Source organism: Canis lupus, chromosome 12 (assembly GCF_003254725.2).
Source record: "Canis lupus dingo isolate Sandy chromosome 12, ASM325472v2, whole genome shotgun sequence".
NCBI classification, from domain to species: Eukaryota; Metazoa; Chordata; class Mammalia; order Carnivora; family Canidae; genus Canis; species Canis lupus.
This window is the reverse complement of record NC_064254.1, coordinates 27,158,712-27,178,866: the sequence shown is the minus strand read 5'-3', so window position 1 is coordinate 27,178,866 and position 20,155 is coordinate 27,158,712. Positions and strand designations below refer to the sequence as shown.

Below are 20,155 nucleotides of genomic sequence, written 5' to 3'. Positions count from 1 at the left end.
ATAGTGAGTTTAGTCAGATGGGATTTAATATGATCCAACATTCGGGATTTATTTATTTTTCCCTTTGAAGGTTCAGTAACACTGATGATTTGTGTGGGAAGAACGTCTTGATGTATCATATTAAAAAAAAGTGCAGGCCTGATTGCTTGTCACATTCCATCTGTATCATTATTATTAAGGGTCACCAGGTATAATCCTCTTTATCAACAGACTTAATATATTTTATTACCTTTCTTTGTTTTCCATGTGCTTTTTTTTGGCAATGGAAATGAAAGCTTATTTTTATCCTATGTCTGAATTTCATTCTCACAGAAATTATGTAAAATAGAACAGAATGAGCCATAGAATATCAAATATCATGACTTTTTTTTATTACAGAAGGACTTTGAGAATTATTGCCCTAAATAGATAACTGGTTAGCATAAAGAAAAGACTGAATGGGGTCTGATGTCACAGTTCCAAGACTTAACTCTCTGCTTTTTCTTACAGAAGCTAACACTTCTGCAACAGATACTATCTATTTAAGGAGAAAAGGTTCTGAAGTCTTTGCTGTCAAGGCCTAAGGTGATAAGTCTCCCTTTATCTGATAAGTCTGTGTGATTAAGAATTTGTGACAAACTGTACTCAGCACAGAAAATTTACAGTAATGTTTATTTATTTATTTTTATTTATGTGAGAAAGACCATGAGAGCATGGTGAGGAGGGGATGGGCAGAGGGAGAGGGAGTCTTAAGCAGACTCCAAGTTGAGTGTGAAGCAGGAGGCAGGGCTCAAGCTCACGACCCTGAGCCAAAAGCAAAAGACAGACACTTTAACTGACTGTGCCACCCAAGTGCTCCTACAGTAATGTTTAGTTAGTAGTCTAAGCTTTCATATAGCACTGACATCTTCTTTTTTTTTTTTTTTAAAGATTTTATTTATTTATTCATGAGAGGCACAGAGAGAGAGAGAGAGAGAGGCAGAGACACAGGCAGAAGGAGAAGCAGAGGCTCCATGCAGGGAGCTCAATGGTTCTGGGTCTCCAGGATCACGCCCTGGGCCAAAGGCGGCGCTAAACCGCTGGGCCACTGGGGCTGCCCTTACAGATTCCTTAAGCAGCAGGAACTTCCTTAAGAATGATCTTCTTTGGGGAATCCCTGGGTGGCTCAGCAGTTTAGCGCTGCCTTCAGCCCAAGGTGTGATCCTGGAGTCCTGGGATTGAGTCCCACGTCACGTTCCCTGCATGGAGCCTGTTTCTCTCTCTGCCTCTCTCTCTCTCTCTGTCTCTCACAAATAAATAAATAAAATCTTAAAAAAATGATCTTTGAAATTTGATTATGCTACTACTTTACTATATCAGGAATGTTTTCAGCTGCAAGTAATAGAAAAATCTACCAATTACTTAAAAAAATAGCACTTTATTTTTCTCACATTAGATAAAGTCTGGCAGCAGACTTCAAGGCTGTATAACAGCTTAATAAAGTCATCAAAGATACATCTCATTTGTATTTTTTTTACTCAGCCACACATTGCATATTTTCTTGTTGCTTCATAATCTTAAAATAGTTGCCAAAACTCCATATATCACATCTACATTGGAGGCAAGAAGAGTAAGGAGGTGGTGACAGTGAGCTCTCCTCTCTAGTTTTCTCCTTTTAAAAAGAAGCAAAGCTCTTCGCGAAGCCTTCTACCATACTCATCTGCCAGAATATAGTCTCACACCCAACCCTAAAAGCAATCACTGGTGAAGGAACATAGCATTACCGTGATTGGTTAAAACCGACTCTTATTCATGTCATGGGTAGGAGGAAGGAGGTTCCAGGGGCGTCAGCATTTCCTACCTAAAGGCATGTGTGCTAATTACCAAGACACAGAATCTGGTTCCTTCTCACTTTTTAAGTTTCTCTTTAAATGCCTGTCTTCAAAAAACCCTTTTGTAACCACATAATCTGAAGTAGGTCTCCTGACTATTTTTGATCACAGAAAACTGCCTATAGCATTCCTCTCAATTAGTAATTATGTGTTTTTAAAATTTATTGTCTCTTTTTTGCTCCCATTGCCCCAAGGATGATGCCCCTTTGAGGAAAAAGCAATGTAATAGAACCATGGTTTGCAGAGCAAAATGACATTCCTATTCCAGGGGCACCTGGGTGACAGAGTCATTTAAGTATCTGCCTCTTGGTTTTGGCTCAGGTCACTATCTCAGGTCATGAGATCAAGCCCCAGGTCAGGCTCCACACTCAGCAGGGAGTCTGCTTGAGTTCCTCTCTTCCTCTCTTTCTGCCCCTTCCCGCTGTTCTTGTATGTTTTTTCTCTCTCAAATAAATAAATCTTTAAAAAACCCCATTCCATTATTGGGGGACACAATTAATACAGACCTTAACCAATCTACATAATAATAAAATTTGTCTTTCTTTTGGGCAGAGGACAGATTGGCTAATTAAAGGGCAAAAATGATTTTTCTTCAATCTCTGTATTTCAGACAAAATCGGAGATCTGGATTTAGGGGAAGAGAAATGACAGTAATATCACAGGAGATAAATTAATCCCTAGAGCATGTTGACAGGCTGAGTGCGAAACAGGCACAAATAGTAGTGATAATGATAACAGCAACAACAACAACAATAATAGTAAACAGTTTCTGAGTGCCTACTACACATCAGGAAGAAGTCTAAGTAATATTTAAGGTGACTCAGTTAGTTTTCAAGATATTTTTGTGTGGTAGTTATCCTCTGAAATACCTAGATTTTAAATAAGCTGTCACAGCTCACTCTTTCATCCAGGTTATTTCTTGAATCATGCTCTCAACCACATGCTCTCAACCACTGCCTCCTTTGGATCAGGAATGGTTACTTAATAGAATTATGTTCTTCTTTTTTCATTATAATTTCCCTTTATATCTTCAAGTCTTCAGTAAGTTTTGTTAAATGCTATCACTTAATTTTAGCTGTGCTTCTTGAGCTTAGGAAGGGGCTTCTGTTAACATATAACAGGAGAATTTAGGTAGGCAATACTGGCTTATTAAAGTGACCTGCATGATGTGGAGCAGAATGATTGTCTAAAGCAATGAGGCACAACCAGCAGAGCCGCGAGGATTTGAGGAATATACCTTCCACAGAGATGGATGCCCAAGAATTTGAAGAAGGGATGTATCCTTGCTAAAGTATAGAATTATATGGAAGCTTAAATTATCACTACCTAGATTTGTTAATATCTACTCAGAAGACCAAAAACTTGGACATCTGGTTGCATGAGTCTCTGACATCTGGTTTCTAGTCCCCGGACTTTACATAAATTAGATATATGAACATAACCAAATCCCTTCTTTCTGCTAAATCCAAATACAACCCTCCATTCTACTCTACCTCCTGGCGTCCATGAAGAGGAGGTTGAATTGGTCAGGTGCATAGAGCCTAAAGGTGTCCTAGTAGTGGAAGGCTTTAAACAACATAAAGGATGTGACTACATGTCTCATAGGCAGGGTACAGAGAGAAACCCAATATCTGGAGGAAATTCTGAACTGGAAATTTTAGCGGCAGTTATGAAGATCTTTGATGCACCTGACTCAGGAGAGAACTCTCTTTTGTTCAAATGCCGTGAAAAGAGAGGGCTGCTTCTCTATAATCCAAAGACTACACTGTAAAGAAGTAGGAGAGATTGAAAGGCTCTTAAAACTGCATTCACAGCAGCTGGATAGCTTTTTAGGGATCTAATGTTATATGATAAGATAGCTAAATTTTGAGCTATTATTATTTGCCAGACATGGTTTATTTGATTCTCACGACTCTATAAATTAGGGATTATTCTACTCTCCATTTCATAGACTCCAGTACAGCATTTCTTGTCTGACATAGCACAGCTGCTCAGTGGTAGAACTGGGAGAGCTGGTACAGAACCCACTGACCATGTTCTATTTTTTTCTTGCATTCTTTTTGGCTTTTATGTAAATTACCAATGTTCTCTTCCAATGGGAGGAAAATTATGCATGTGAAAATTATGATTCAAATGTATAAAGGAAAATTCTGTGCATTGTGGATATATACAGGGCATGGACAGATCATTAAGCAAGCAAACCAGAACTGATTTATCTTTGGATGTGGCAGGGAAAATTCCAGAACCAATATGTACGCAAAATAGATTCACTTGATTTTTACAGATTAAAAAATTCCTAAAAGAATATAGGATGTAGCAAAGAAACTCTAAGGATGTTATATTTAATGGGGTTTTTTTGATAAAGCACTTGTTTTAGGTAGGAGCTGATAATAGTTCATTTAATTTATTAATGTAAACTCAGTGTGGACTCAGATAGATAAGTACCAAATGACCTTTTGGTATACTGATGCTCTCCCATTTGCTTTCTACATCTCCGTTACCCTACAATCTTCCTGGCATTACTCAATCCAAAACCACTTTTCACTGTTGGGAAGAGTTTCCCATAAAGTCCCCCAATTAATTCCTGTTTTCTTTCATTCCCTGCCCACATTAACTCTTGTAAATGAGCAGTTATCTCCTAGCCAGAACAGTGGGAGGGGGAGGAACCACAGGAATGCATTGCTCCGCTGTCCTGCACTTTTTCAACCAACATGTCCTTTGTCCGTGATGAGACTACAGGCTTTGGAGATTTAGGTTTCGTTCATTTCTGCAACAAACCTTGAGTGAATACCTACTGCTATAAGGTGAAGATTAGAGAATGAGACTGACCCCAGACTCTGCTTTCTTAGAGCTTATATTCCAAGGGGAGCAAATAGAAAATAAATACAATGTAGAGATATGCCATAGGAGGGATAAGCACTCTGTTGCCAAAGACAATACGAGATGAGATAAAGAGTGATGGAGTTGGGGTGACTTCAGTTTGTGTTGCCAGGTAGGGAAGGTTGCTCTGACTGGGTTTCCTTTAAACTGAAGTCTACATGATGAGCCAGATCAAGCTTTGTCCTGCTTGGACACCTATTCAGGGGAGAAACCGCTGGCAAGTCCCTAAAACTCTGAGTCTCAGTTTTTTCCTCTCCAAACCAGGGAACATAACAACTTCTAAAAAACTGTGAAGAACAATGAAATAATTTGTCATATAACTTCGTATATGGGTAGAGACTTACTATATTCAGTCACTGAATTCAGAATGTATGTTAATTACCTGGACTTAACAATATTCCCACAAAAGTATAAAAGGCTATATAAAGGCCTGTTGCTGTAGTTCTTTTTATTATTATTAAACTTCCTCCCCCTTCCTCCAGGTCAGGCTCCTTTCCCCAGATGCCTTCCAGGGAGTGTTCTGAAGCCTACTTAAGCCGAATGTGGAAAAAAATAGCACAACTGCTCATTTTTCCTTTATTCTTTTCCCATCTCAACTTTCTCTCAGTGTTAGGTAATGCTAGAACTTTCTGACATTCCACCCAAGAATCTTTGTCATAACCTTTGAATCATTGTTCTGGTAGCCATGTTGATGCTCAAAGTGCTCTCAGATCCTCTGTTTGGGCAAGGACAGAACAAAACTCCATGAGTTCTTGTGGCAAGGAGTTCTCTCCTGGGTGATGTTAAAATATTTACCTCTTTGTGTTTCATCTATAAAGTGGGAAGAAGGATAGTACCTACCTCACAGGATTGTTGTTATAAAGCATAAATGGCTTATTACCTCTATAGCACTTCAAACAGTAAGTTCTCCATAAATGTTGTTTATTTTATAACCCACTCATTGACTCCATCCATTCTTTTTCACTCGTCTTATCCAGGCCTTGCCATCTTACTTCAGCTACTACCACTCCACACAGCCACATGCAAAATTGTCTTACTTGCCCATAATTCCTTCACTCCTTCCTTAATTCCACAAATGCTTGTAAGGCACTTACTGTGTGTATGTCTTTGTATTAGGTCCTATGGCAGGTTCCTAAAATAGAAAACACAGTTCTTCATTGGTAAGGTCAGAATCCAGCTGAAGAAAGGATTCATATACATGGAAAATCCCAAACAACAATATGGGTTAAATAGCCATGAGATTAATACAAGAACAGTCACATGACATTACCTGAGTTTCCCACTTTGCAAGCATGCAGGCATTCCTTTACTGTTTTAATAATTTGCACTCATGTTTTCAGGTGTATGTAGTATTTATTATATTTTTCCTTTGGTCCCTATACTAATTCTCTCAGTAGACTGAATACCTTTGACAAGAGGGAGTGGATCTATACCAGAGTTGTTAGTACATAGGCTCCAGGGGCAGAAGAATCTCTCCTCTGCTGCTAACTGTGAGGTGTTGGGCAAGTTGCCCAGCTTCTTTGAACCACCTCATTTCGTCTTCATAAAATGGGGATAAAATAGTACTTTTTGGGTTAACATGAAAATTGAATAATATAATCCATGTAAATTCTTAATGCAAAGCCTGGCATTTGTATGTGCACAATAAAAACAAGCTATATTCATAATTGGTTTTTATAGACTTGTTATAAGTGAAAGTCAATATATTTCACAAGGTGTCTAGTATGGTGCTTTGTAAATAGTAGATAATGAATTAACTTTGTTATTATATAGGTTATCAACCATGAAAACTCTCTTATCTTCACCCTCAAAAGCTTAAAATGTATATTTTAATATTTACTAAAATAAGGCAAACTTATGAATGTAGGAATTGTTGATATTGAAATGAGTAGCTAATGTTCTTTTTTTTTATTTTAAAGATTTTATTTATTTATTCATGAGACAGAGAGAGAGAGAGAGAGAGAGGCAGAGACATAGGCAGAGGGAGAAGCAGGCTCCATGTACGGAGCCCAACGCTGGCCTCGATCTTGGGTCTCCAGGATCATGTCCTGGGCTGAAGGCAGTGCCAAACCGCTGAGCCACCTGGGTTGCCCAAGTAGCTAATGTTCTTCCAGCACAAGGTAAAAGTTTTTGCCTATAACAACCTTCTCTTTAAAAGTAGAGCAGAGAATTCAAAAACTCTCAAATACTATTTCTCTTTAGAAATTAGATGATGAGCCTTTCAGTAATTGGTGGGATGTCAATTCTCAAATAGCTTCAACTATGGATCTATAACTAAAATCAGAATTTTGATTTACTCCTCTATTGCTTCCACGTACACATTCTACTTACTCTACATATTTTACATTGAGACTTAGTGAATACATAGAATTTGTAATGATAAATTGCTATAGGCTACTGCTTCTGAAAAAATATGAGGATCCAAGGAACCATGGGATGGATTCGTTCACTCTCCCTACTCCAAAGGAGCCTGAAATATAATGACTCACCTTTTCCATTGTTGGAAATTCAACCTGTCTCTGAAAAACAATTTTAGCTTTATAAAGCCATAGTTTATAGAACTTCGGAAACCATTCCGAGGGACCACTTGAAAATGAGTCATCAAATAACTGATACCTGAATCAGAAGGAAAGATCATTCGTGGGGCTTAGGCATGTGAGGCCAGCAGGCTCATGATTTTGCTTTACAAGAGGCAGGGCAGAAAGAGATGGCTGAGGAGTCCATGTTGTTGTATAGGCAAGGGTGAAGGCTCCCCCTCGAGAGACGATGGAGTTGCCTTCCGCAAGAGAGACCTGAGATCTGAAGTACAGAATGACTTAGCATCATAGGGGATGGTCTGAATGTTTCCACACTAGGATTAAATATCAGAAACCAAGTTATCAGACTGAAAACAGAGGAGAGGGTCTTTTAAAAAAATATTTATTTATTCATGAGAGACACAGAGAGAGAGAGGCAGAGACACAGGCAGAGGGAGAAGCAGGCTCCCTGTGGGGAGTCTGATGCGGGACTCCATCCCAGGACCCTGAGATTACGACCTGAGTCAAAGGCAGATGCTCAATGACTGAGCCACCCAGGCACCCACCCCCAGAGGAGAGGTTCTTATAGACGTGCCCACACCAAAGTATCAGGGTTGAAATCTAAGGAATATTTCTCCCATCCAACTTGAGGAGTTGTGGAAAAAAGGTGGAGGAAAAAGGGCTTTGCAGCTGAATCAGACTGCTGATTGCATTTTATTAAACTTGGGTAAGAAATCTATGTTTTGTAAAATCTTTGCTTTCTACACTTTTGCATTTCCTTTACTTCTCCTTAGTTTTATAATGAAAACAATTTTTATTTCAAATTCACAGGAAGTCTTTGTGACTTCACTTTTCTAAGACTAATTTCTGTGGAAGGAACCAACCAAAGCAGCTATACAGAAAAAAAAATATGATGACAAAATATACCAAGTTTCTCATCAAACCTGGAGAAGTTGAAAAGGAGTTTGGGGAGAAGAAATAAAAGCCCATGAGACACTGGAGAAAAGTTAATTAAGAGCACTTCATAAACATAACCCAAAGCAGATATTCTGTAAAACGTGATGTTTTAGAATCAAGTCAAATCAGCACTTCAGGCAAAAATGATACTTCTTTTGTGGCTTTATGAGACAGAATCCTAAAGGTCACACATACCTTCAAATATCTTTAAAAGTGCAGTCATTTCTCACAAGTAGTTGGTCTGAAGTGTGATTTTAAAGTTGTATTTAGATGTAAAACTCAAGTCATTAAACCTGTGTGTTTACTGAACTTTTTATAGATGTCTATTTACTGGGCAACCATTGATATTGTCTTCGGTGAGTACACACTGTTCTGTGCCTGGAAAAGGTTTGCTGCCTCTGTGTGGTTGTCTTAAATGTCAAGGCTGCTGCTGCTGTAACAGCCCCTCCTACCTCCTCCTGGCTCTGTGCAAACCCACTAGCATGAAACAAGAAGCAAAGTTCTGGGGAAACAAAGTTAGGATAGTAAAATGTCCTTTTATGTACAAACCCTGTCAGAACTCTGTCTGTCTGGGTGCTGAGCTTGCTAATAGCTTCAAACATGTAACACCAGTTAATCACCCAATTGTTGGGAGCTGCAAAGTCACTGTATAATTACTGAGGTTTTCAAAGGAATTAGCATGTAGTTACTATGAAAAACATGTTCTATTTTGTGGAAACTATGCAATTAAATTGTCTTAGGCTAATAAATTAAGTATAGCATAAGCTCATATAACAGCTGGTTGAAAGGAGGGGCTGGATGGCGATGCATTTATTGAGATCACTTTGAACTCACTAGCCTCTATACTCAATGCAGAGATAGGCGTGTCCTGCTTTAGGGAAGTTATACACAAGCCCACATTTACTCCATAGATATTTTAGGAGGTTTGAACATACTTGGTTAGGGGATAGAAGGTGAGATAGAATGTAGCAGGAGGAAAAAGTAGTGAAAATGATGTTAAATTCTTAGACACTAATTTGGAGTTGAGATGGAATGGCAACATGACATATATGAACTGTCCTGCAAATCCACTCTTGCACATGACACTGCAGGAATTCAGTTTAAAGGCAGTTTATCATGAACATGTCTATTGCAATTGGAAATCCTTGTACCATGCTCAGGAAGTTCTTGCTTATTTACAATGGGTTAAAAAACATTGTAACTCTTCTTTTATGTCTTCTGCCCATTCAGATTTGATAATAACACTTGGCTTAGATTTGTTTGAAAAAGAAGAAAAAGTCCTCAAGTTTATTTTTCAGTGGAGGGTTGGAGAGGGTTCTGAAGGAATTTATTGATCACTTTAGGACCTCTTTTAGAATTCAGCTTTGGTGTATTTTCAGGAAAAGATCTAGTATAAGAATTGCTGGAACTTGAGGGCTGACTTCATGGTACCCAGATTTGAAAAGTCCAGGGCTAGAACTCTGAGCTCCCAGCCTCTAGACAGGGGTACTCTGCTGGTGTTGCTAATGTCAGAGAGGAGAAGGACCCCTCTGCCATGTGACAAAGTTCCTAACTCTGGTTGGGTTATGATTGAAGGTTAGGCAACAACTGGGCGGAAGAATGTTCTTTCCCTGTATCTTTCCTTGACTGGAAATCCTAAGATTGTATACCTTATCTCAACATCTGCCAGCAATCTCTCTAAGAAATGATTGTGGAGGTAGGTATCATACATTCTTATTTAGAAACTGCCCCTCCTTAACTTTCCTACAATTGCCCATCCACTCTCAACCTTACACAGATCACTAGTGAGAACATATGGGAAAAAGGTAAGACTGTTTCTAATCACCAGTGAGACCAAGTATTTTTACTTTTGATTGAACCTTCTGCACATATGTTGGAGTATTTTCTTATGTAACAGTATATGCCATAAAGTGTCATATCATATTTTTTCTACTAAAAAAAAAGTTATTTATTTGAGCAAGCGAGAGAGAGCATGAGTGCATGAGTGGGTGGAGGGGCAGAGGGAGAGAGAGAGAGTCCTCAAGCAGACTCCCCATTAAGCACAGAGCCTGAGGAGGCACTCAATCCTGTGATCCCAAACTGAGAGAAAGGGTCACTCAGCCTCCTGAGCCATCCAGGTGCCACTCATGGTTTTTCACTTAAGTAAAACTCAGTGGTCAGTCCAACAACAAAAGAAACAGATGGCATCTTCTTGATTATTTTTATATTTTAAAAGTAAAATATAGACTTAGTTTTTGAATTAAAAAGAACTCTTATTCCTGGCTAGTTAGACATAGCGGAATCCTAACCTGTATAAAGATGGCAAATAAAGCTCTTAGATCTTTTTTTTTAGAGATTTTTTTTTTTTTTTTTAATTTTTAGGGAACCTCTGTATGCAACATGGGTCTCGAACTCACAATCCTGAGATCAAGGGTGGCATGCTCCAGTGTCTGAGCCAGCCAGATGCTCCAAAGCTCATATGTCTTTAGCAAAATGTAATTATTGAATATATTCCATGAAATATTAATTTTGTAGAGCAAGAATATTCATTTAGGTTAAACTATTCTATGAATTGACTTTATAATCCATTTTCATGACTTTGTTATTCAGGTGTCCCCTCTGCTTTTTGAACATTTGTCTTACACCTCTTCACTTTCATGGAATACCTATATTAATACTGGTTTTTGCTAACTGAAAGAAATCTAAAGAGGATTTTCACTTTTCCAAGAAAAGATGCAAAAAAAAAAAAAAGATGCAAAGTGAAAATTGCATTTAGCATTTGTTTTGCAACGAGGAGTTATAGAGGCAGAAGACACCCCAACAGCGAGAATGGCCCTGCTAAGCTCTTTCCCTTGAGCCACACCCAGCATCTTAGCGTCAAGCTGCCATATCTCTGAACTGTGTTGGTGAGCATCTGTGCTTTATCTCGATTTATTGTGTGCATCCTCTAATAAGATGGTGTCCCAAAGTATCAGAAAAGCCTAAGAGATTATTTTTTGTGTCTGGGAACACTTGAAAAATTTTCCGTATGAATTAATGGCAAATTCTTCACTTTATGCCATTTCAGTTTACAAAAGTTTTCACCAGCAAGCCCTTTCAAATACTGGGGGAAACCTGTATTTTCAAAATGATTCAAAGATATACATTTTTGTTCAGTAGTATATCAACACTATTTTAATTACTCTTAGCAAAAAATTAAATATAAAATTTAACCTCTCTGGTGTCTGTTACATTTATTTGCTATCTTTTGTCAGTTCAAAACTGAAAGAGAATTTTTCTTCAAGTGACTTCTTGAAGAGTTTTTGTCATAAACATAAAAATAAGAATTACTTAATCTGTTCAAAGTTCTGTCAAGATTTAATACTTTGAATTTCTACCAGTTAATTCGCTTTCTTTATTGCAGAAGAGTCTTTTTGAATGAGAAAAAGGGAAATTCATGCCTCAAGTCACATATATTCTCATATTTCTTCAGACATTATTGAGAAAAGAAAGATGCAAGGAACTTATTGTTCAGAGAAGCTGAAAAGAGACAAATTTCCCTCTATGGTGAAAGCTAAAAGGATAATTGAGTAAAGAGGTGCTGGCAATGGCCTCTTGCTCCTTAAGCAGGGAACAGAGTTTTGAGGAGCCCAGGAATGGAAGTAGACAGAACTCAACTCTGCTTCCTGCTTCTTGTAGCATGTTGGGCAATTAGCCAGCAGCCCTGATCCATCCTTTTCTTACTTGAGACAGAAGATAGTACTCATCAAGTAGGTATGAAAATTAAGTTAAAAGATGTAAAATATCTAGAGGACCTCTTAGATCTTACCATTTTTGATAAAAGGTAAATATGTTCAAAAGCAAGCTTTTAAACCCTTCCCTAAGAAGAAATTATTTTCTGTTTAGGTTACTTATGATTATCAGTTTATCTTATTAGAAAAGCAGCTGGATGTTATTAATATGGATAAGCCTTCCTGATGCAGTTTGGTTAGCTGATTGGAAAGTTTAAGGATGATAAGAGTATTTAGAGTTTATAGGATTCAGTGCCTTCAAAGTCAGTAGTTTAAAAAAAAAAGTGTCCCTCAAGCGTTTCCATTTTCTCCAATGCAAAGAATTATTGCACATACTCTTGACAACTCTCTTAGGCAGAAAAAGTCAACTAGCAGAAAACATCACAGAAGCACATCACACCCTGTTAGGGCAAATGTGTGCAAATTTTGCAACTGTAAAAATTATATAATTTATATTTAGGTAATACTTGCTTCCATTTTATCCCTCCTTTGGGATCATGTTTTATTCACTTTTGTATACTAACAATATGATCTGATATTTAGTAGGTTATCAGTATTAATATTCTTGCTGAATAAAGTAACTGAGTAATTAGGTATGTGGGTGCAGCAGTGAGTACAATCCTCTAAGGCTACCCTTAGAGGCGTTTCCTATTACCAGAGACTAAACTATTTACCTCTATACTTTAGTGACTAATTCAAACTACCAGCTTTCCCCTGTCTCCACTAATGTCAGTAAGCATGGTTTTTCATTTATTCATACCTGTGTGGTCCCCTTCTTTCATTGCCATAACCTACCAACCTGCTCAGAGGGGCTAGTGGTTATAAAACATCAATCACTATTTCAGTACAGTGATGGTTTTCACCTCTGTTTTATGGAGTATGAGGTTTTGAGGATGCTCAGGGGCCAAATGGGGCCAGAATCTAATGCAGGGAATGTGAAGGTAAGGGTCTGAGGAGAAGCCCCAGCTCATGATGGCATCACCTCCACAACTCTGAGAGAGCAGGTCTGCTTTGATGTGTTTTGATGTTGAGGCTGTATGCAAGATTCTGCTTGAGATTAGGATACACCCCTTAAAAAGTTTGAAGCCTGAGTTCATGATTATACAAAATATTAAACAGAAAGATCTATCTTCTGAAGTCAATGAAAGAAGGCAGGCTTGCGTTCTTCTAGCACTCAGGCGAAATTTGAGTCATCAAAGCAAGGTAAATTAAAAGGTAGTGTTGAGAGATAATTCCAGCACTTCTGGATGGCTTCTAAGCAAAGAGAATCGACAATTTTGTCCAAGGCTGTTTGCAAAGTTGCTCCAGGCAGGGAGCAGGTTTGCTTATTCTCCAGGATAATGAAGCTAGTTCCCCACCCTCCCGGGAGACAGTCCGGGTTGATAAGGATACTATCTCCCTCTGAATCAGTAGGCAGATTTGTTTCCTGATCAGCATAGTAAAGATAACGTCTCTCTCTGTAGGGTGGATATACAGGTTTACCAGGAGCTTCTTTTAGAAACTGGGGTTTCTCTAAGCTCAGGGTTCCTTACTATGATCCAAACTCACCTTGTGTCTGTCTGGGCCTAACTCTTCTTGGATGCCATGGAATTTGGGATATGAAAGCAACCAATGTGAACGTGGAGCTCATGCTATCTTCTGTGCCACATGTAATAAGCTGTGCAAATCCATGTGGGCTCATCACCTCCTCACTGCTGAATCCAGGAAGTTTGGCAAATTGACCTAGCAGTTGCCGTGGTGGCTGCTGTTCAGGATCTGCTTGGCTGCTTGACAGGTAGGACCTTTGCCTTTTTTAAAAATCTTGACCAGGCATACCTTACTTGGAAGATAAATTTCCATTCTTACCTATGATTTTCACTTCCTATGAAAGCCCTTAGTCATGTGATAGACTTCGGTAAGAGTATGCATAATGACGTTTGGGTTAATGTGTGCCCTATGTACAACTGTGTTCAAAACAAATATTAACAAAATGTTAATATTTATTTTCCTGCTATCCCTAAGGAGCACCCCCATCTATCCACCAAAGTAAATGTTTTGGGTATGAGATCTTGATCAACTCCTAAAAACAATACTCCTCAAGTGTGTGTTTTTTAAAATTTTTATTTTTAAGTAGGCTCTGCACCCAGTGTGGAACCCAGTGTGGGGCTTTAACTCGTAATCCTGAGATCAAGATCTGAGCTGAGATCGAGTCAGATACTTGGCTGGTTGAGCCATCCAGATGCCCCAGAGTACTTCAAGTTTTATTATACATAAGAATCATCTGAAGAACTTGTTACAAAAGCAGACTACTGGGTCCCATCCCCAGGGAATCACCTTATGTGGGTCTGGAGATCCACACCGTCTGCTAATAATAAGAACCCAGGTAATTCTGATTTTGCTGAAAAGGCTTACATTTTAAGAAACAAGATTTTAAAATACCCCTAATATCTTTTTATAAATAAAAGGTGGATAAAATTCTCAACTTTTTTCAAATCCTGAAGGGTTGATTGGCGAGGCAGATGGGGAGAAACAGTGTGCTCACAAGCTGGTGAGTTATAACTCAACACTTTACCCCTACTTCTAACATACTGAAAACACTTCAGTGTTTCCTTTGCAAAGAGCCCACTATTTTTTTCAACAGTAATACCATATATTACTGATACAACTGGCCCAGAAGTTATTCACCTTGGCCAAGTCATTCTATAATATAATTAATGTCTTAGATCATCTTTTAATATGTGTGTTGGTGTCAAATGTAGGTTTGAGGTGTCAATTTGAAAGTAAACTAAGCCTGTCCACTTGCCAAAAAAACTGAAAACATACCTGTAAGGCTCTCTAGTTCCTTTACTTACATGTTGTCAATTAGCTTTTTTATCTGGGCAGTCTTCTGGGATTTTCTATGTGGGCTGATGCTCATTTATTTTAGGGTGGGTGTTTAGTGCCTGAATTACTTTTAAGATCTATTTTGTTGTTAACCCTACTTGGTTTGTAGAAACCTAGTTGGTTGTGTGCTATGCACTGCATTGTTTCCTGCCCTCCTCCCAAGATCATGTTGAAGCCCGAACCCCTAGTACCTCAGAATGTGACTGTATTTGGAGACAAAGTCTTTCAAGAGGTAATTAAATTAAAATGAGGTCATCAGGGTGGGCTGTCATCCAATATGACTGGTGTCCTTATAAGAGGAAATTTGGGCACAGACATATCAGAAGACCATGTGAAGACAGAGAGAAGACAAGCATCTACAAGCCAAGGAGAAGCCTCAGAAAAAATCCACACTGTGTACACCCTTTTTCTAGACTTCAGAACTGTTGAGAAAATTAATTTCTGTTGTTTAAGCCACCACTCTCTGGTGCTTTATTGCTAAAGCCCTAGCAACTGAATACATTGATTTCCTTTACGTGGCTTTCAGGGCAGGTCCCTCATCCATTAGAAAAAGTTTGCTTGGATTCCTTCTATCAGTGTTAGAGGGCATCTTCAGTAGGTCAAACCTTTAGACAATACCCACGTTACATTAATGTTCTTGTTTTACTCTGGTCACTAAGTCTTTTTTGGATAATTTCTAATAATCCTAGCCTTAGCAACAGAATTATTAGATTGTTTCAGTGGTATTTCCCTCAAATAAGGGATCTAGGTGGCAGCCAGATTTGGTATATGTAATTCAATAAATATTTTTTGGCTGCCTACCATGTGATAAGAATTATTGTATGTTATAGGTACTGGGGACCTAGCAATTTGAATTAAACAAAGTTCAGGCTTTCGTGAAACCTACAGTTAGCATGTGGAGTGTGTGTGTGTGTCTGTAATGTGTAGAAAATATACACTTAAATAAATATATAGTATGTTCAGTGGAAATAAAACAGGGTATGGGAGAAAGAAGGCTAGGATTTTATTTGGGGGGTAGAAATGGAAATATTTTACAAAAGATGGTCAGAAGAGCTTCTCTGAGGAGGTAAGCTATATGCAGAGTCTGCATGAAGTGGGAAATGTGTAGATGCAGAGAGGGGCCACCCAGATTGCCCTTCAAGGAAGAATTTCTGCCCCAGTTGCTGGTGAGCTGTTACCAGACAGCTTTCAATGTCAGAACTTTCAGGGTTTGCTTCAGCTTCAAAATGCCTCTTTCTTAAGGGCACATCCTTTCTGTGGGTGGCCCACATCTAATGACTAATCAAGGTGAGGGTATTAAAACTCAAACAAGACCTACCTGATGGGCAATTTCTGCTTCAGTGTCTCCCCCCTGGGGCAATTGAGTATGTTGAGCCCACATAGCCCATGCAGCATCCATTCCTCCCTTTCCACAGTTGATTCTAAGAATATCCCCTCACAAACATCTGAAGTGCAGAGATCTGTTTCAGAGTGAGCTTTCTGGGGAACACAATGTGACGGGGAGGCATCCATGTGGTCATCTGAGGAAGAACATTTCCTTGCAGAAGAAACAATAAGTGCAAAAATCATCAAACTGTTATCCATATGGTAATGACATGGCTATACAAGGAAGGGACAGAACAAATCTACTTTGCTTTGTGGGGTCATCCCAGAGGGACCTGAATGGGACAGAGATGGCCAAGGGAAGGGATTAGGGAGCAACTTCTTTTTGGGGGTAGTAAAAATCTTCCTGCGGAGAAGGAAGTAAAAAGGAGACACAGAAATGGAGGTGATTTTGATTTTGAATTAAAATGTTAATCCAACAGGCTTCTTTGGGACTTCTAAGACTCTGAGGCCTGTGGTTTCCCCCACCCCTGTATGGTCAGGGTTCTCCCCAATCCCAGGGATATGCTGTATTATTTTCAAGCCCAAATCCCATGTCTTCACTCCAACTCTCTACACACTTCCTCCTCCTCATTCTCTTCCTTCTCCTATTACCTACTGCTTCTTTTCCTCTTTGATTACAATCTTCTCACACATCTCTATTTTTCACATTCGAGGTTTTCAGAGGGGAAGGAAACAGCTTTGTCTAGCCTAGGACACTAATCAACCTATTAGAGCTTCAAAAATGCTGTTGTTGTAAAGAGATTATGGAAGCTAACTGTAGAAAACAAACAATAGTCCCTTTACCTCATACCTTCTGTCCCCAAGACAAAATAAAGCACAATGCCTTGAAACGAGATCAAGGAAAAGATGGTTAAAGAACCAAATTTTCTTTACAAAGGGAAATAATTCCAAAATCATCTCTTTATTTACATAGGATGTAGGGAAGAGGTTTGCATGAAAATTGGGACAGTTTGATTTTTATATGAGTAAACAAAAACCACACAGTATGTGTTCTGATTTTCAAAGCATTATTACTATTCTTTTCTGCTTATGTCTGTATCAGGGTGTCCAGCTCATAGACAAATAAACACCTTGTTTACTCAAGATTGTGTTAATTCTTGCAATTCCTTTTGCGGGAATAAGTTTGAATTCTTGAATATTTAGAGCAGAATGAACTATGATCATACATGGGACTGGTATGAGCCACACGTGGGGGTGGTGAGGTGGCACTTTCAGCTTGGGATTATTTTTGGCTCTTTGTTCCTCAGACAATTCTTTCCTTTTTGCTTATCTCTGACAAACCCACCAGGATGGTGCAACACAACCTATTTAGAATCAATGATTGGAAATGTAGGATTTCTTCAGATCAGAACAAATCCTAGGGCCCATAGGAGTTTTAGGGAAACCAATACACAAAGAGTTGAACTTCATTACCAGAACATTTTCCTCACCCCAAGAAGAAATCCTGACCCATTAACAATCATTCCCCATTGTCCTTCCTCCAGTCCCTGACAATCACTTATCTATTTTCTGTCACTATGGATTTTACCTCTCACCTACTATATATTTTAAATCTCTTTTAGCCTAATACTCTACCAACCATTTAAAATCTTCTCTCATTGCTTTAAATAGTTTTTTTTTTTTTAGTTGAATTTAAATGACTGTCTACTACTAACTCGAAACTCTTCTAATTTAGGGACGTTTAGTGAAGAGCCATAGATTCGATTCCACAAATCCTTGCAGTGAAAGTTATACAAAGCTTCATGTTTAGTTTTTCCCCTTTTATTGATTTTCTTCATTTCCCTTTAATATAAATCAAATTCAAGGGCACAGAATGTTTAAAAAAAAGGGAAAAGAAATTTGAGAAGCATATAGAGAAGGAAATGCAGAAGAGAAAGAGGAGGGGGAGAAGGAATATGACAGTATCATAGAAGAAAAGAAATTATATTGAAGAAACTAAAGGAGAAACAACCACTGACTGATTCTAAAAAAAAAAAAAAAAAAAAAAAACTTCTACTACCCCAAGTCTGTCAACAAAAAGGGATGAAGAAACAGAACCAGATCATACATGATGAAGAACATTTTTAAGTTTCACAGTCTAGGATCTGGGCCCCAAGGCAAGTTTGAAAGGAAGCCTCCATTTCCATGTTAAGCTCTAATTCCTTTCAATAAGGCATCTGATTTGGGGTGTGGATTCTAAGTGCTTTGTTAGCCATGAGGAAAGAAGATACAGCAATTTCGTCATTATGGGAAAAATAAGAACATCCTTTTACTCTTTGAGAGTTTTAGAGATCAGAAACATCTTTTTACATGGGAACAAAAGACAAAGAATTTGATTAAAAGTGATATTATAAGCCTTTATTGTATAAAGGTAATTTGAGATTAACTAGGAACAGACTACATAACACCAAGTGTACTAGAACAGCATGTAACAAAGACAAGTCTACTGCCTGTCTTTCCTGATTCTCAAGCTTAAGAAACTTTGTTTTGTATTATTTCTTCAAGGGAGATTAGCTGAAATTCTATACATTAAATTTAACTCAAAAATAACATTCCTGTCACAAACTGTGCACGAGAAATGTTGCTTCTCAAAGTTTTGGTACTGTAAAAGCAGTAAATTGAATGTTAGAAACAAATGAAACATAGAGAACATGCTTTCCGTACCTGCAGGCTTGACTTTAGAGTAAAGGATTTGAATTTCCAAACTTAGATGTGAATGAGTAACATAAGGTAGGTAGAAAAAGCAATTATGGAAAATTTATGGAAAGGCATTTATGGTGGATTAAAGATGGTAGCAAATTCTTTGATACTCCTTTTGTAGACTAATGGGATACATTGAATCGAGGCTAGTCTTAGTGATTTCCTCAACCAACAGAGTTCAGTGCCCATGACTTAAAAGCTGAATGACTTTTAAGGTCAAGTCAGTAGTCTTGCAGCTTCTTCCTTGGTCTCTGGGAATGCTTGCTCTCTGCACTCTTCAGACTCTTCCTCTTTAGATACTGCCTCTTTAAAACCGGTGGGTCTGCAGTGAGAAGAGCCAGCCACACTGAGAGACGGGATGTAGGTGCTCTCAGCTGGTAGCCTGAAGGAACTATTGGTTGTCTTGGACATCCCATCCAGCTGGCTTTCAAATTATTGTAGAGGCCAGCCAGTATCTGGACTGCAACTGTCTGAGGGTCTCTAAGGAGAACTACTCAATTGAACCCTTCTTGCATTGCTGACACCTAACACTGTAAACAAATAAATGATTGTTTTGAGCTGCTAAATTTGGGGGTACTTTATTATGCCACAAGAATTAACCAGAACTGTCCTGGTTTTGTCAGACTACTCTAGCAACTTCTGTGACATCAGGCTTTACATGATGAGGTTGTTGGATTTCCAAGAATAGCAGAACTCAATTTGAAAACTTGCAACAAACAAGTCCTATAATTATGAAGTAATACTCCTAACACCAAAGTGAACTTTTAATGATTTTATTGTTAGGTGAAGTGTTTCCTTAAGCCTCTATGTCTTATGTCTTCATTACATCTAACAGGAAAAAAAAAACCCTAAATTAATACTGCCCATCATCTTCACTCTTTTCTTTATCTGAATGATGTTAGACTGAGTTAGTGCTCTACCTACTTGAACTTTGCTCCAGACCACCTGTTCTCTCCCTCTTCAGAGAAGGATTGCCTTTGATTACAGCACTCCCTGGGCCTGCCAGGATTTCAGCAACCCTGCTCACAGTTGATTCCAGGGCAGACTGTCCTGAGCATGACCTGCTGGCATCACAATGCTGTGTGTGACTACATGCTGATCTACTCAAAATATTTTCTGACTTTCTTCCAGGCTGCCTACACTGCCACTGACTCTTCCTCCTCCGTATTGCCTAATCAGTGCTTACAGGATTTATTTAACTACCATTAGCCCAAATTTCAGAAATGTGTTCCTGCCATATCAACTAGCCTTTGTCTATATTCTATATCAAGTCTGA

The 20,155-nt window shown here is 38.5% G+C and overlaps 1 long non-coding RNA gene and 1 pseudogene across 1 annotated transcript in view; one reads left to right on the top strand and one right to left on the bottom strand.

Annotated features, from left to right (window-relative positions):
- LOC125752300 (elongation factor 1-alpha 1-like) overlaps window positions 1-20,155 on the bottom strand; it is a 758,580-nt pseudogene that overhangs the window by 80,729 nt on the left and 657,696 nt on the right.
- LOC118350506 (uncharacterized) overlaps window positions 1-20,155 on the top strand; it is a 45,634-nt gene that overhangs the window by 23,070 nt on the left and 2,409 nt on the right. The window contains exons 4-10 of the long non-coding RNA XR_007401492.1: window positions 490-564; window positions 6,650-6,850; window positions 8,078-9,899; window positions 10,565-10,677; window positions 10,793-11,088; window positions 11,586-13,726; window positions 14,066-14,314. This is a non-coding gene — a long non-coding RNA (uncharacterized LOC118350506). The remainder of the gene's footprint in view (window positions 1-489; window positions 565-6,649; window positions 6,851-8,077; window positions 9,900-10,564; window positions 10,678-10,792; window positions 11,089-11,585; window positions 13,727-14,065; window positions 14,315-20,155) is intronic.